Here is a 10,888-nt window from a genome sequence, read left to right on the forward strand (position 1 = left end):
GGACTGCTCAATCTGACTGCACCACGCCCTTACCTCTGGATCTCCTTCCTGCTTGGCAGGGTTCAGTTTCCAGGTAGTGTGGGCAAGGAGTGGCACTCACCTGCACAGAAAGGCTTCTGCCTTTTGTCCCTGTAGCTAAACCCAGGGTGAGAGTCCTCCTTTAGTGCTCAAAGAAAGGAAAGGAAATCCCAGAAGGGATGTGCTCTGTCTTTGAAACCATTACCAATTGTGAGGAACATCCCTCACTAGAGTAGGATGTGTCCCTGATCAAAGAAGGTCACCCTTCTGACCAAACTGATCCCAGCCCAAAAGCCAGGCCTTATGCTGGGCTCTGGAAGGGGTTCTGCAGGCAATGTGCTCAGGGGAGAGACCTCCACTGGCCTCACTTCTCTCAGGGACAACACATCCCATCCCATCCCATCCCATCCCAAGGGTTCCCAAGGATGGCCACAGACAAGAGGAATGGGATCCAGCACACTTAACGACTGCGTCGAATATCAGGTTTAGGACTTTCCCAACCAGACAGTCATGAACCACATATCCTGAATTTGAAGTACATTTGAAAATAAAATAAAAAATAAAACCAGGATATTTAACAAGGACCTTTCCCCAAGGAACTCCAGGGCTGCACTGAGCAGGTTCTGGGGCAGAACACATTCCACAGCTGGCCCAGGAGCCCCACAGCAGTGCTGGGGGGTCCCTGACCCTCGGGCCCACTGAGGCTCTCCTGGGCCAGGGAGCTGCCTCAGCTGCCACAGCACTCAGGCACCACACAGGTGCCTCAGTCCCACCAGAGCACAGCCACCCACGAGAGGGTGAGACTCTTCTGCCACACACCAGGAGTGGAGAGGAACCTCCCAGGCCCCTTCACTGTCCCTTGGCACATTCATTTCAGCCTGACCCTCAAAGCCCTGCTCAGCAACATCCCCCACTAGAGTAGGATGTGTCCCTGGTCAAAGGAGGTCACCCCTCTGACCAAACTGATCCCAGCCCAAAGGACAGGCCTTCTGCTGTGCTCTGGAAGGGGTTCTGCAGGCAACGTGCTCAGGGGCGAGATCTCCATTGGCCTCACTTCTCTAAGGGATAACACATCCCATCCTATCCCAAGGGTTCCCAGGATTACTACTGCAACAACACATCGTCAGAAGGGTAAAACTAACCTGTCTCATGACGGTCTAAACCAAGCTCAGATTCCCTATTAGTGGGTGAACAATCCAACGCTTGGTGAATTCTGCTTCACAATGATAGGAAGAGCCGACATCGAAGGATCAAAAAGCGATGTCGCTATGAACGCTTGGCCGCCACAAGCCAGTTATCCCTGTGGTAACTTTTCTGACACCTACTGCTTAAAACCCAAAAAGCCAGAAGGATCGTGAGGCCCCGCTTTCACGGTCTGTATTCGTACTGAAAATCAAGATCAAGCGAGCTTTTGCCCTTCTGCTCCACCGGAGGTTTCCGTCCTCCCTGAGCTTGCCTTAGGACACCTGCGTTATGCTTTGACAGGTGTACCAACCCAGTCAAACTCCCCACCTGCCACTGTCCCTTGAGCAGGTCGCGGCCGCCACGTGCCGGCCGCTTGGCGCCAGAAGCGAGAGCCCCCCTCGGGGCTCGCCCACCCTGCCTCACCAGGTAAGTGATCAGAGTAGTGAAAACGATCAGAGTAGTGTTATTTCACTGACGGCCGGGACACCGGCGGGCGGGTCGCCCCGCACCGCCGAGCGCACGCCTGGCTTCCCACTTATTCTACACCTCTCATGTCTCTTCACAGCGCCAGACTAGAGTCAAACTCAACAGGGTCTTCTTTCCCCGCTGATTCCGCCGAGCCCGTTCCCTTGGCTGTGGTTTCACTGGATAGTAGGCACGGACAGTGGGAATCTTGTTCATCCATTCATGCATGTCGCTAATTACATGACGAGGCATTTGGCTATTTAATAAACACATACAAATTGTATATGTTCCTTTTCCGGGTTAAGTAAGGTGGCCCGTCCACCTGAATGACCAAATTGGAATTTATAGCCCAAAATGGGCCAGACGCGGTTATGACGGATGAACCCCTCCCACCCAAAAACCGATTCCACTGTCCAGCGAACCTGTCGAGAGGAGAGGCCTAGTTTATTTACCAAGTATTTACACAGATACAATTGATCTAGCTTTGCTAACGAATATATATACAATGTCAACGGAGGTGAAGAGTACTTTGGATGCTAGGGCCCACATGGTTCTCTCTAGCCTCGTTTTAGAGAGACCAAGGGCGGTCAGCAACTCAGTATTATTGCCAAACCATTTGGTACGGGCTCCCATGGGGAAACCAACATATTCAATGTCATCAGCATTGGTCAGTTGTTGAATTTGTGTATGAAGGCGCTGATATTTTTGGCCTTCTCCAAGGCGGCCTCACTCAATGAGACACCAGAGTACTCATACCTCACAGTCACATTGACCACAACCGCCTTAGAACCTTTGACAAAGATTAAAACCAATTTAAATAGTTCATTTACATAATCCCTCAGGTGTGGCTCCTCAAAAACTGTCCAACACTCCCTCTTAGCCTCCTCGCTAAGGGTCTCACAGATGGCGTTGTGTCTCTTAATCCTGGCATCTTGAGTGATGGCACAGTTTCTGACAATGTGGGCTGCGGTCTCAAATCTAGCTCCACAATATCTACATGATTGAACAACATTCTCTTGCTTACCCCTAGCCAGGAATTCTCTTGTTGGGTAGACATGCGCTCTGAGTTGTAGGGCCGTAATTAGTTTACAGTGAGGTATGCCCTTAAACTGCCTTATCCAGGCATTACTGATCTCATCATTCTCGAAATGCTCAATCCCATGGCCCTGGGCAACCAGATGGGTCCATTTATGAAATTCTCGTTTCCTCCAGTTACAAGGTCTTGGGTAACGAATCTTAGGGATGGGTGCTTCCCATTCCAGCCAGGCTCCATCATCGCCCCCCAACTCTACCAATGGTAAAGGCTCCCAAATTGATGGGATGGACTCTTGTGTCCCCCCTGCTTTCAACCACAATTTTTCAAATAACCGTTCCAGATATACTTCCTTTAGATACTTCACAAGAGTCTCATCCGAATCTATGGAGTCTTCGCGCCTGAATACTTGGAATGAGCAACGCCAACTTGATGAGGTCTAAACCGCCATCTTTAAAACTCGAATACAAGATCGCATCACATGTACTTGGGGGAAGATGAAGCCATTCCTTAACCGTGTTACGAATTAATTGGTCAAGGGATTCAAGTAGGCCCACCTTGACTTCAGTATGGTCAGCCAGATATATCAGTCTCGGGATGGTATAGGTCCTGAGTATATTGACTTTCTGAAGAGGTTTTAAGGGCGAACGACCAATCCGATGAAGCCCATCCATGAGCTTCTCTGATAGTCTAGGATCTGCAAAGCCAGTCCAGGGGTCAACCCATGTGCTGAAGTACCTTTCTGAGCTCCCTGGGTCGATCATGTTAAGGGGGGATCCATTAATCACCCACGTGGGACAATCATTGATAGTATACGAGTCCCTTGTAGGCTTGATGTAAAAGCCATGACATTTTCCCCCCTGCGTACTGAGGCCAGTAAGATTGCAAAAGGCCTCCAAAATTTTGATGTTATGACACATGCCTTCCCAAGAGTCACTCAGCAGCACCAAGTCATCGGCAAATGCCATGGCCGTAAATTTCCAGCCCCCATGATGGAAAACCTCACCTTCATTCTCGAGTTTATATAGAAGGTGGTGCATCACTAAAATTGAGCAGCAAAGGTGACATGGGGTCGCCTTGCTTGACACCTGAACGAATGTATATGGGGTCTGTCCTTTCTCTTCCCATGGAAATGCACGTCTTAACATCCCGATACATTTCCCTCACCAACTCTATCATGTGTGGATCCACCCCTCTCTGGACCAGACCCTCAAATACATGCTGATGACAGACGGTGTCAAATGCCTTAGCAATGTTCACGAACAGAACCCCCAGATGTTTATGCTCTCACTTAGCTGTTCCACCACAAGCTGTAACAACTTGAGGTTTTCGGCACAACCTGATGCGCAAATGAAACCCTGTTGCCGGGGGTTGATGAGACATGCTTTGGACAGCCTCGCAGTAGCGATCCTGGAAAACAGCCTAATCACCATTGAACCAATAGTAATAGGCCTCCAGTTATTGATATCACCAAGCTTCTCTGCATCTGAAGACTTGGGTATCAAGACTGTCCTGCAGTCCCGCAGTCCCGCAGCGCATCTGGAACAGTACCGGTGATAAGCCAGAGGTTGAAGATCTCAGTCAACCGGGAAAACTTTGGGCCTTTTGCAAAAATCTGACCAAAGTGATCCCATCTGGCCCAGGAGCAGAGGTTTTACACATCTCTCTCATGTTCTTATCAATCTCTTTTCCAGTAATTAGGGCCTCGAATGTGGTGTTAGCCGCCTCCTTATATGGAGGGAAATTCAGTAGGCCACCAAATATACCAGATGTATCCCACCTTCTTTTAAATTGATCGTGGAGAACACTTGATGGTAATTGGCACTGAGAGGCTTCCGTCCTGTCCAGGATGACGCATGAGGCGCCTTCTACGTAACTCGTACAGCAGTTGGAACCTCAAGAATTATCCCCTCTTAATAGCTCTTTTGCGTATCCAATTTGATGGAGTTTTGGATGCTTTTTGGCCATGGGAGGCCTGCGTCTTTTGACCCTTGATAGATTTAGTTTGGCTAGGCACACCCAGAATACCAAGAAACTCCTTATAAACATCCTTCACCACCCGACCTGGATCTTGCCCATCAAGAACTTTCTTGAAGGCTTCCCGATACATGGTCAATTTGCCAAACGATAATCCCGCTTTGATGACTTTCTGGAATTGGAGCTTTAACTGTCCCTCCTTGGGCAACTTAGCAGACCTGGCAGGATGTTCAATTCCAGTGGCACCTACTAGTCCTTCATGACCTTTCACGGAGAGACGCCTTTTATCACTAATCTGCTTTGCCATTTTAGTTGGAATATGCTCCGCTATAAGCTGGTTGATATTTCTCTTACTGGCAAACTCGTCCACCAATTGTACCAGAAGAGCCTCTTCCTCCTCAGTCCATACCTGTTTGTGGGCCCCTCAGGCCGATGACTCTTTGGGATGAGAAGCAACAATCCGCTCCACATTTCGCACAAGAGGATGTCTTATCCTCTTGTGCTGACCCAGGCCAATCTTAGTAGCGAACCCATGTTGGCACACCTCACAGACCCATTCCCCAGTGGGAGCCACACACACCACCCCCTTGCAGCGCGGGATGTGACAGGAGATACTGTGGTATTTTAGATTTTGTTTACCACATTTTGAACACCTGAAAATGATCTTTCTCTGCCCGTGTGTCCTTTTGAGATGGTCAATCAGCCCAAACATCCTAGTAAACCGGGTCCCACAACGAGGACAAGATGGTTGTTTGTCAGGCATGGACACGACAGGTGTTCTTGGCGTTGTACCATCACCTTCAGACCCGTGAGGAGCCTCGGGTGTTTTGGGCTCTTTGGTACCTCCCACCGCACTCTCAGCCTCATCCTGGGCTATCCCCATAGGGGAGATCTTATAGGGCTCAGGGAGTTGCCCCAAACCCTACCAAACATCCACATGACGTACACCATTTTCTTTAACAATTTTGGAGTTAAAAAACACCAAACTTGCAAGATCGAATCCCTCTTCCCTGGGCACAGAGGGCATAGATGGTAATTTGGCATCAATGACCCTTAGATGTAATGGGTCAGTCTGAGTGGTAGTCGAGATATAATGCAAAGCCATTTTGTCAGTCCGGTAAGCAATAAAGTGACAAGTCCAAGTGAGGGTAGAAGCATATAGTAGCCGACCCTCTCTCAAACTACCAACTGTGTCAACAACAGCCCATGGACAAGGCTCTGTGCAACAGCGAACTAACTGTGCCAACCTTTTTGTTTCAGCGATTCGTGAAACTATTGTTGGGTGGTGAGTCCAACGATAGGGAGGGCTGATATGCGCCCTCTCCCACACTGGGGCAGAAGTTGACTCAGTTACCACAAGGGTATCCGGCAGGGCCACGAGGAGGTGCAACTTCCGCGGCTATGCCCAGTTAGTAAATATAGTTACTCCCGCTGTTTACCCGCGCTTCATTGAATTTCTTCACTTTGACATTCAGAGCACTGGGCAGAAATCACATTGCGTCAACACCCGCCTCAGGCCTTCACAATGCTTTGTTTTAATTAAGCAGTCGGATTCCCCTGGTCCGCACCAGTTCAAAGCCAGCTGCTAGGCACCGACTGAGGCGGGGCGCTGGCCCGGGGACCCTCCCCCACACAAACTGCTGAGCCAACGCCGGCTGCGGCTGCACGCGTGCTGGCCACACACCGCGGGAACCCCACCTGCGGGAACCACTGGGGCGGCAGTGAGCAATGATGACGGCCGCCGCTGGGGCGCCGGCCGCGGCAAGGCGGAGGGCGGGCGGAGCGGGGGGAAGGTGGCGCCTGCCACAGCCGGGGCAATCCACAGGAAGGGCCCGGCGTGTGTCCAGAGTCGCCACTGTGCACGTGCACGCCCCAGCGCCCGGGCGGGCCACGTGGAGCGCGCTCACCCATGTGCGGCACCTCATCCAGCTGTGGCACGTGCCCAGCCCCACTTCGCGCCCCAGCCCAACCAACCCAGCCCTTAGAGCCAATCCTTATCCCAAAGTTACGGATCCGGCTTGCCGACTTCCCTTACCTACATTGTTCCAACATGCCAGAGGCTGTTCACCTTGGAGACCTGCTGCGGATATGGGTACGGCCCGGCGTGAGACTTACACCCTCTCCCCCGGATTTTCACGGGCCAGCGAGAGCTCACCGGACGCCGCTGGAACCGCGACGCTTTCCAAGGTGAGGGCCCCTCTCTCAGGACAAATCCATTCCAAGGCGCCCGGCCCTTCACAAAGAAAAGAGAACTCTCCTCGAGGCTCCCACCAGCTTCTCTGGGATCGGTTGCGTCACCGCACTGAGTGCCTTGCGGCGCCCGTCTCCGCCACTCTGGATTCGGGGATCTGAACCCGACTCCCTTTCGATTGGCTGAGGGCAACAAAGGCCATCGCCCGCCCTTTCGGAATGGCGCTCACCTATCGCTTAGGACCGACTGACCCATGTTCAACTGCTGTTCACATGGAACCCTGCTCCACTTCGGCCTTTAAAGCTCTCATTTGAATATTTGCTACTACCACTAAGATCTGCACCTGCAGCAGCTCCACCTGGGCCCACGCCCCTGGCTTCGAGGTGCACCGCAGTGGCCCTCCTACTCATCACGGCCTAGCCCCCGCAGGCCTCGCATTGCCAGCGACGGCTGAGTATGGGCCCAATGCTCCAGCGCCATCCATTTTCAGGGCTAGTTCATTCAGCAGGTGAGTTGTTACACGCTCCTTAGCGGATTCCGACTTCCATGGCCACCGTTCTGCTGTCTAGATCAACCAACACCTTTTCTGGGCTCTGATGAGCGTCGGCATCGGGCGCCTTAACCCAGTGTTTGGTTCATCCCGCAGCACCAGTTCTGCTTACCAGAAGGGGCCCACTGAGCACTCACATTCCACGGCGCGGCTCCACGCCAGCGAGCCGGCCCCCTTACCCATTGAAGGTTTGAGAATAGGTTGAGATCGTTTTGGCCCCAAGACCTCTAATCATTTGCTTTACTGGGTAAAACTGCCCATTGCCGAGTGCCAGCTATCGTGAGGGAAACTTCGGAGGGAACCAGCTACTAGATGGCTTGATTAGTCTTTTGCCCCTAGACCCGGGTCGGACGACCGATTTGCATGTCAGGACTGCTACGGACCTCAACCAGAGTTTCCTCTGGCTTTGCCCTGCCCAGGCATAGTTCACCATCTTTCGGATCCTAGCATGGACGCTCACGGTCCACCTCCCCGGCCCCGCGAGGAGGCGGCGGGCAAGACGGTCCGGTGGTGCGCCCGGGGCTGCCAGGGGCAACACGTGCCCCGGGATCCCACCTCAGCCGGCGCGCGCCGGCCCTCACCTTCATTGCGCTGCGGTCTTTCGACAACGGTCCCTGACTCGTGCACGTGCTAGACTCCTTGGTCCGTGTTTCAAGATGGGTCGAGTGGGTAGCCAAAATCGCTGTGGATCCCGGGCACCCCAGCGCGGCCCGTGAGCCTAGCCTGGTGGTGCCGCGCGGTCAAAGCGCACTGAGGACAGTCCAGGCCAGTTGACAGCAGCGCCAGAGACTGGCAGGCCCAGCCCCCACACCCCTGCGCGAAACGCCGTGCTGCGAGGATGCCACCCCCCCCCCCCCCCCCCCGTGAGAGGCGGGGAAACGATGCCCCCCACCACGGCGCTGCTGATGTGGGGGGAGGAGGGCGCAGCGGCAGTCCTTTTCCTCAGCCCTGGGATTCGGCGAGACCTGCTGCCCGAGGGCTGTAACACCCACCGCTGCTCGCGCGGCACTGGACCACCTGCCCGTCGGACCACCTGCCCGTCGGAGGCCTTCCCAGTCGACCTGGAGCCGGTCGTGGCGCACCATCACAGAGGAAATGTGCTCGGACAGGGCCAGCTGCCGGCTGGGCGGCAGTCCCCGCACCGGCCTGCACCCCCCAGCCTGCCTCCGTGGATGGGGTTCGCCCAGGGGACGGAAGGGAGGCAGAGGCGAGGTTCCGCTGAACCTGTGCCGACCACAACTCACCAGGTTGAATCCTCTGGGCGGACTGCATGGGCCCCACCCGTTTACCTCTTAATGGCTTCACGTCCTCTTGAACTCTCTCTTCAAAGTTCTTTTCAACTTTCCCTTACGGTACTTGTTGGCTATTGGTCTCATGCCAGTATTTAGCCTTAGATGGAGTTTACCACCCGCTTTGGGCTGCACTCCAAAGCAACCCAACTCCGAGAAGGCCCGGGCCCAGCGTGCCAGGGGCCGCTACCGGCCTCACACCGTCCACGGACTGCGGCCTCGATCACAAGGACTTGGGTCCCCCGAGAGCGCCGCCAGGGATTGGGACTTCCGTATGTCACATGTCCCGCACCCCACTGCGGGGCAGGGATTCGGCGCTGGGCTTTTCCCGCTTCACTCACCATTACTGAGGGAATCCTCGTTAGTTTCTTTTCCTTGGCTGACTAATATGCTTAAATTCAGCGAGTTGCCACGTCTGATCTGAGGTCGCAAGGCCAAAGCTTGGCCGCACCTCCTGGCCCATGCAGCTCCTAAAGAAGCAGCATGCCAACAGGCCAACAGCCAGCCAGCTTCTCCCACCTATTACCCTCACCTTCCTCCCCACTGGCACCCACGCGCCAGGGGAAAATAAAGCCAGAGGGAGAGAAGCGGAGACAGAGTGCCCCATCCCGGAGATGAGAACCGAAAAGGGAGTGTGGCAGAGACAGCCCTGATGGGGGACCAGGCGGCACGTGATGGCCTTGGTGGAGAGAGAGAGAAAAGCCATGGTGCTATTTGCGCCCTGAGACCACGACAGAAGAGGAGGAGGGCAGGCGAAAGGAGGAGGGGGTCGGAACATCTGTCCCCAGCGCTCTCGCCTCACGCGCACATGCAGTGGCACAGTACCCCCGCAGTATCCACCTGCAGACAGCCGCCCACGTGGGGCGGAGGCTGGGGGCGAGGCTTGCGCCTCATCTCCCTCTTGCCCTCTCCCTTCTCTTGGCCCACGGCGGTGCTTTCAATGCTGTCTCTTACTCTCCTCAGCTGCCACCACCACCGTACCGCGGTACGGGCCCTGCAAGGACAAACTCTGCCCCAGTGGCTCACTCCCGGAGTGGGGAACTACGGAGCAGTCCCTGAGCCTGCATATAGGGGGATGAAAGCCCTGCACGGCAACAATGACGATGACGGCCATGACGATGATGATGCCTGCTGGGTCACAGGGAAAAAATTGAGGCCGCCGAGGGAAACGCATCCCTTGCCAAACCCCTGACCGCCTTTCCCTCCGGGCACCGGTGAGCCACCATCACCACCGCTGCTGACCACAGTCAACTGGCCTGTGAGGCAACCCCAGCTGAACCACCGTGGTGGTCGCTGGACGGCGACTGATCGTCAAGCAACACTCAGACGGGCGTAGCCCTGGGAGGAACATGGGGCCGCAAGTGTGTTTAAAGTGTGGATGACCAATGTGTCCTGCAATTCACATTAATTCTTGCAGCTAGCTGCATTCTTCATTAATGCACGAGCTGAGTGATCCACCACTAAGAGTTGTCTGGCTTTCGGCACCAATCCCACACCTGTGGAGGGGCTGGGACCGCTCACATGGGGCGCCCCTTTCTCTTGTGCTGAGGACGTGCGGGCGCGTGCCTGGCTTTGACCGTCCTTACTTGATAGTCAGGAGTGCAGATATAGGAGATCCAGCCACACTGAACTGGAATTCTTCCTCAAACCTCCCCACTATGGTGGCACTGAAGGAGATCTGAGCAGTCTGGGTCCCGCCGGGTGCAATGATGCCCTCCTCAGGCGCAAACTTGAAGCAGAAGCCCACGTTTGCAGTTGAAGGGCTATAGGTGAAGGGAGCATCAATAGCTCCTAGGTTTATCAGTTCCACCTGCAGCAGCAAGAAAGCAAAATGGAAATATATGTGGAATCTTCCCTTCTTGTGAGTTATTGTCTAATGACACAATTAATGCCCAGAAATAGCAGACGATGCTATGAATGGCAAAAAAATACAACAGGACAAGTTCTGCCCTTGGGTTTTCATGCAAAGCAGTGGCAACTCCACAGAACTGGAGTCCACAACCCTGGGGTTATCCCATGGACACAGAGCAGTGCACCTCTGCTCAGCACCACCAAGTTCGTTCAGACCTGGCCCTGAGAGCAACGTGGGCTGATTGCAGCTGCGTAGGGAATCACCCCAGAGCTGCTGCTGCCCCACTGAGCACAGCTCCAACAGCACCATCTACTCATTCACCTTTTCC

At 54.2% G+C, this 10,888-nt stretch overlaps 2 pseudogenes; both read right to left on the reverse strand.

Annotated features, from left to right (window-relative positions):
• Positions 1–1,133: 1,133 nt before the first annotated feature.
• Positions 1,134–9,137, reverse strand: LOC128946083 (28S ribosomal RNA; annotated as a pseudogene).
• An 887-nt stretch (positions 9,138–10,024) lies between these two features.
• LOC128946075 (5.8S ribosomal RNA) lies at positions 10,025–10,177 on the reverse strand (annotated as a pseudogene).
• Between the last annotated feature and the right edge of the window lie 711 nt (positions 10,178–10,888).

Source organism: Melozone crissalis, unplaced genomic scaffold (genome assembly GCF_028551555.1).
Source record: "Melozone crissalis strain CALT ecotype California unplaced genomic scaffold, PUWL_Pcris_2 ptg000073l_1, whole genome shotgun sequence".
NCBI classification, from domain to species: domain Eukaryota; kingdom Metazoa; phylum Chordata; class Aves; order Passeriformes; family Passerellidae; genus Melozone; species Melozone crissalis.